Source organism: Aplysia californica, unplaced genomic scaffold (assembly GCF_000002075.1).
Source record: "Aplysia californica isolate F4 #8 unplaced genomic scaffold, AplCal3.0 scaffold00131, whole genome shotgun sequence".
NCBI classification, from domain to species: Eukaryota; Metazoa; Mollusca; class Gastropoda; order Aplysiida; family Aplysiidae; genus Aplysia; species Aplysia californica.
Genome location: NW_004797401.1, coordinates 624,239 through 630,622, shown reverse-complemented (window position 1 = coordinate 630,622; position 6,384 = coordinate 624,239).

Below are 6,384 nucleotides of genomic sequence, written 5' to 3'. Positions count from 1 at the left end.
AGAGAGAGAGAGAGAGAGAGAGAGAGACATTCAGACATACAGAGAGACAGACTGTACTTTTCCCCCTTGCCCATTTATATGAGATGAGAACGCCATCTGATTAATTTTTAAAAAGTGCACATGATAGTGTCCAACAGTGTATTACGTGCATATTTAGTATAACTAGTAACCGTAATAGCATATAGAGATTCCAGGATTATATACGCAAGTCATTCATCTGAGAGCGGTTATGATTTTAGACATAATGGTGGTGATGAGTGATGATGAGGGTTTGTGTTTAAGTAATGTTAGTGCTAGTCCTATCTTCCTATGCTCCAATGAGTCACGAAGGATGTGTGCACCCTCTATCCTGTTCCTTACTGGAGCCATCTTTACGGTCACCTTGAAGTTCCGAAATGGTGGACTCAGTCTCAGATAAGGTGACATTGTTAGTGTTAGCCTATTCTATCGGGCCAAGACAAGTGTAGAGAGGAGCTAACTGGGAAGACCGTATAGTGGCAGGTATGTTAGGATATTTGTAAGCGGGTTGTATGTAGCAGGTTGGCAGATTAGGACCTTTAACATTGCAGCATTCTACTCCCTGATCATTTGCCCCGAGTATTCTTTTCGAGTCCAATTGGGCTTGCGGAAATTCTGACACAGGATCCTCGAACTCGAGTCGAGAGGGCACAATTAACACAGAATATTGTATCCCCTCGCCTCAGGGGGAGCGACCTCAAACTCCAATATCAAGTACCCTGTGTCTGAATTCCTACATTTAACAAGCCAATTTTGGGCAGATGCTGGCTGAATGTGTTTTAATGGTTAGAAAACGGGAGAGAGAGAAAGAGAGAGAAAGAGAAACAGACAGACAGAGAGAGAGAGAGAGAGAGAGAGAGAGAGAGAGAGAGAGAGAGAGAGAGAGGGAGAGAGAGAGAGAGAGAGAAAGAAAAAGAGAACGGGAGGGACAGTAAGGGGTGTGGGGGGTGGGGCGAGAGAAGAGAGGCTTAGTGGCGGAAAATAAATATGACGGCGATGATATGAAGTACAAGGCAGGAGAAGGTAAACTGATAGATAGATAGCCATATCGAGACAGAAAGAGAGAGATAAAAGGACACAGAAAAAGTATGCGGATTGGAGAGAAGGGAAGGGAAAGAGAGACATATACATATCATATATGCACATAAAATGAGAGTTAATTATAATACGTTGAACAGGGTGCTGAGGGAATTGTTATACTATAGAGACTTGCCATCTTTTCTCCCTAACATAAGGCGTCCATTAACTTTGTCTATAGGGGTATTGACCAGTGTTATAATACAATACCGTTAAATAATACTATGTAATTAAAAGTGCATTACCTTTTCCTTTCGTTCAGATTATTTGTGCAGTGCTGCAGGCAGCATATTAAAACAATGTTCTCCCCACCACACAAGCTATCGATGAAACCTAGGTACAGCTGCTTGAAACAAGAACATGGATATTTAAACACGGAAATAAGGTCGGCGCTAGCAGCTGGAAAATAATAGAAAGACGTTGTTGTCGCTAAGCGTTGTGTTTTGTTTTAAATAGAGTGAAATATATGATATTAAACATTATAGAAACTTTTTCTATGTTCAATTTCGATATCAAACAATATGAAAATATACTTTACATCACCATATCTCATTTTACTGGTGCACATTTTTGCAATCAGTATAATATGATTTGCTGTTTTTACTACACTAATCTGAGGCAGTGTGGTGGAATCAGGCTCTCGTCACAATAATCAAGGTGAAGAAACTTGCATTTTCCCGCAGGTTTGTGGATTTTTATATTATTTTTTTTCTGGCTCAACACTTTTCATGTCCATTAAAAAGCTCATTTCTGTGTGGATTTTTCTGAAATACGTTTATTAAAGACACAAAAGATGAACATTTTCAGTTACCACGAGCTCTTCAGCTTAGGGAATAACGAATCTTTGGCGGCCAATTTCTCTCTAATTTTACCTCTGAAAACAGGTTACCCCCACCTCCTTCATTCTCAAATATCTCGACTTGTATTTAAGATAAACGAATATTTTTTTCATCCAAATAAAGACAATTGAACAAGCTTTAAGATGATACCAATAACTCTATGTGCCCAAAAATTGACGAGAGCCTGATTCCACCACGCTACTCCGCCCTCGTGTCTCACGACGAGTAGAATATTGACATCTGTCATTGGAAAATGTGTATTTGTGCTTTGGAAGATCAGCTGAAACACATGGTTCCAAAAACCCCTTTATCGTGAGCAGTGGATACACATATGTTCGACAAAGACGAGATTCTTGCATGGCCATATGTGCTAGACTATACATAGATCTATCTGCTATATCTACTCCCAGCTTTTTCACCAAAAGTTCTTACCGCATATCTGGACCTGCTCCCGTCCCAAGACAATTCGTCGTAACTCCCGATTGTTGCTAAAAAATGACCTGAAGACTTTCAGCACAAATTCTTTCACACACAACTGCTGCACACTGACTGTGCTCCAGTGTGTAATTCTGGTTCAGTAGTTATGTCCATGTTTTTGGTAGGCCATTGATTAGAGTATAGTAATCAAAGTCAAAGCCTGCATAGCTTCCAATTGCGTGTTTTATTTCTTCTTTTGTTTTCACCCGTCCCCTGTCATAAACCTGGTAAGTGTGTTTTATTCCTCTTCTCATCCAATATTTCAGAAAAAGAGAATTACCTTTGTGAGGTATCTTTTTGTTATTGAAAAGAGGCTGCGTAAGAATGTCATTCACTTCGTTGAGCTGTGTATCACTTACCTCTCTTTGTACCTCAAGCCACGCTGTCATGACAGCTATCCAAAATGTAGATGCACCAGCTGGCTTGATCAGATGTTTAGGGTTAACAGTTGCTTTTAAAAAGTACTTTAGACCACCAAGTTGATTAAAAATGATGTATGTAATTTGAAACTCGTTCTCAGCTAAACTTTTGCTTATTGCTAGACGCTTCATCCATTTCAATAGGAACACTTTTTGTTGGTCTCTTACCCTGATCATGATAACCCTCCCTCTTCTACAGACTTGCAAACGACTGTTCTTTTAATGTTCTCCTTAGCATTTCGGTTCGAGAACATCTTCCGCCATAAAAAAAATTTGAAAAACACTGTGTCAATGTAGCTAGTGACCTCGTCAGGTAAAAATAGTGCTTGCATGATATACGAAAGTTGCAACCGCAAGAAAGTCTTACTGAGTATTACCTTTCTATAGAGTGAAGGGTTTCTCTTTTGCCATATTTTCATGATATTTTTAATTTTTTCAATCTTTCCTTTCGAATTTAGATCAACGTTAGAAGCTTCCTCGTCTGCACTGAAATAAATCCCAAGTATCTTTATTTTCCCACCAGATGGAATGCTAGCAATATTCCCTGGAGTCTGAACCTTATGTTTACTCCTACCTATCCACATGCCCTTTGATTTCAGCTTATTGAGTCTCAAGACCGATATCCTAGAGAAGTTATCAGTGTCCCTGAGGGCAGCAATAAGATCATGCTGGTCTCTCAATAACAGCGTAGTATCATCTGCGTATTGGAGAATCTTACCCAGATGCACTGTCCTTTTACCTCTCTCTAATGACTGACCCCTTATATCTTTATTACTTCTTATGTTATGGCCATCAGTTCAACTACGAGGGCAAAAGAAGTGGACTGGCACAGCACCCCTGTTTAACTCCACACTCTGACTTGAACCAGCCAGACCCCCCCCCCGCCCCTCATTTTGCACACAACACTCTGTTAGTGATCACCAAAATTTAACTTTCTTAAAGCAACTAAAATTGACCTCTTTTCCATGGTGTCAAATATGCGTTGGAAGTCAAAGGAGACCACCATTCCCGGGATATCATATTCTGAGCGAGGAGCTAAAATTAGCGTCATCAAGAGTTCTGATATGTTCTGCAATTGACCTTCCCTTTAAAAAACCCGATTGATCATGGCTGATTATATTTGCCGTCATGCCCTGAAGGCGTAGAGCTAACACCTTTGAAATATTTTATAATTCGCATTTGTCAAGGTGAATGGGTGCCAGTTTTTAAGATCATCCTTTCGAAGATCGTTTCCTTTATACAACAATGTGATTACCCCCTTTCTCTGAGTTGGTGCAAGCTGACCTTCAAGCAGAGATTGCTCTACACACTGAAACAAAGATTCTCTGAGTTTAAAATGGAGCCATAATGCCATCAATCCCAGGAGATGAGTTATTGTTCACTGATTTGGTTCCCATGTCAAGTTCTTCGATGGTAATTGGCTAATTACATTCATCTTGTTCCACCCCGGACAATACTGGGTGGTCAATATTTTGCATCAGACTCGTTATAACCTGTTCTATATCGCTTACACAATCATCTTGTCGGTATGACCTTTCAAAATGTGTTTTCATTTCTTCTATGATCTCAGTGTAATTTTATATTAAAGTTCCATTCCCACCGCACCTTTTAAGAGATGTTATAGTATTACTACAGCCTTTAGACTGTACTTGATTCCTTTTAGAAATGAGTGTTAAGTAAGAAAAGAGCTTCGGTGACTCGTAGACTGTGATGTTTTATATTCCCAAAGGTAAGATGAGAGCTTTCTGTAAGAAAAGCTGTATTATGTACCATTGTTATCTGTAAGTTTAATACCCATTTTAACCCTTGACATTTATCTGGGAAGCACGATCTGCAAGAGTAGCATCTGTCTCTTTGAGAGAAAGGATGCAGAGGTAGAAAGAGAAAAACAAAAACAAAAGCAAAAACCAGCTTCACGTTCATCTATCCCGTAGACAGGATGTCCGTCGGGGTGCTTTTAAACATTTGGCCCCCAGCTACCTCCACTCACTCCGGTCTTCAGCTTTTCTGAGCGTGTCTTTGAGTTCCAGGCCTGTCCATTTTTTGCTGTTGTCCTCCCAACTCTTTTTCGGTCTGCCTCTGCTCCTTTTTCCCTGGACGCTGCCTTGTAGGATCATCTTGGCAAAGCCGGATGAACGGGTGATGTGTCCATACTAATGCAGTTTGCATTTCCTGACCAAAGAAGATCAGCATATAGTCCAATTTCATTTTTGATTCGTTGTTTGACTTCATCAGTGTGATCTTCGTACATCTCCACAGCTTTAATCCTTCTTTCAAGGTCTGAATTCAAGGTCCAGGATTCACATGCACACAAAAATACAGACATGGCCAGGGAATGCATCAGTCTGATCTTTAAACTGATGGTGATATTTCTGTCGTTCCAGGTGGTTTTCAACTTGGTCATTGCAGCCGAAGTTTGCGCTATTCTGGAGATTAGTTTTGAGTTTGACCCTTCGTCTGTCACTATTGCATCCAGGTATTTGTAGCTGCGTACGGTCCGAAGCCTCTGGTTGTTGACCAGGATGTCCATTGTGATGTTCTTGTAGCTGTTAGACATCAGTTTGGTCTTTTCAGTGCTGATTTCCAAGCTGTAGGCTGTGGATGTCTCGAGACGGTCTATTAAGCTGACTAGTTCTTGCTCTTGTCCCACAGGGCCGTTTATGTCGTCTGCAAAACATAAGTTATTAATCGTTCTGCCCCCAATACTGACTGTTCCTTCATGATCTTCACGTGTATCTGTCATGGTCCTCTCCAAGAAAATATTGAAAAGAGTGGGCGAGAGCAGACAATCCTGGCGTACTCCCACTGATGTTCGGAACCATTTCCCAATGCTGTTGTTGAAAAAGACTACGCTCGTAGCTTTGTTGTTAGCTTTTCTATGACTTTGACCAGGTTGGTGTTGATGTTGTACAAGTTCATGGTTGCCCGCAAAGCTTCCTGCCATAGTCTGTCAAAAGCATTAATGAAGTCCACAAATACGTGGTGAAGCTCCTGATGGTGTTGGAGATACTTTTCCAGCTGAGTCATAAATTGTTAACCCCAAACGCTGCGGCACGCAAAATCTCTCTTCGATGTCCTCCCCCCCCGTCTCTCTCTCTCTCTCTCTCTCTCTCTCTGTGTGTGTGTGTGTGTGTGTGTGTGTGTGTGTGTGCGTGTGCGTGTGTGTATATGTGTGTGTATCTCTCTCTATTTATCTCTCTCTGTGTATGTGTGTGTGTGTTTGTGTGTGTATGTGTATGTGTATGTGTGTGTGTCTGTGTGTGTGTGTTTGTGTGCGCGCGCGCGTGTGCGTGCGTGTGCATGGGCGCGATTCGCATACTTGAGACAAGGTTCGAGACTGTAGTGTTGAAATTGCGTGCCAACCCGGTTAATCGGCCTGTCAATGTAATTTTATCATTCTCAGACTTTTTCATTTGTTGTCTGTATATATCTGTCTATCTGTCTGTCTATCTGTCTGTCTATCTGTCTGTCGGTTGGTCTGCATATTATGCTCCTGTCTCTTTCTCTCGTAAACCTATCTACCTATCTATCTATCTATCTATCAATCTATCTGT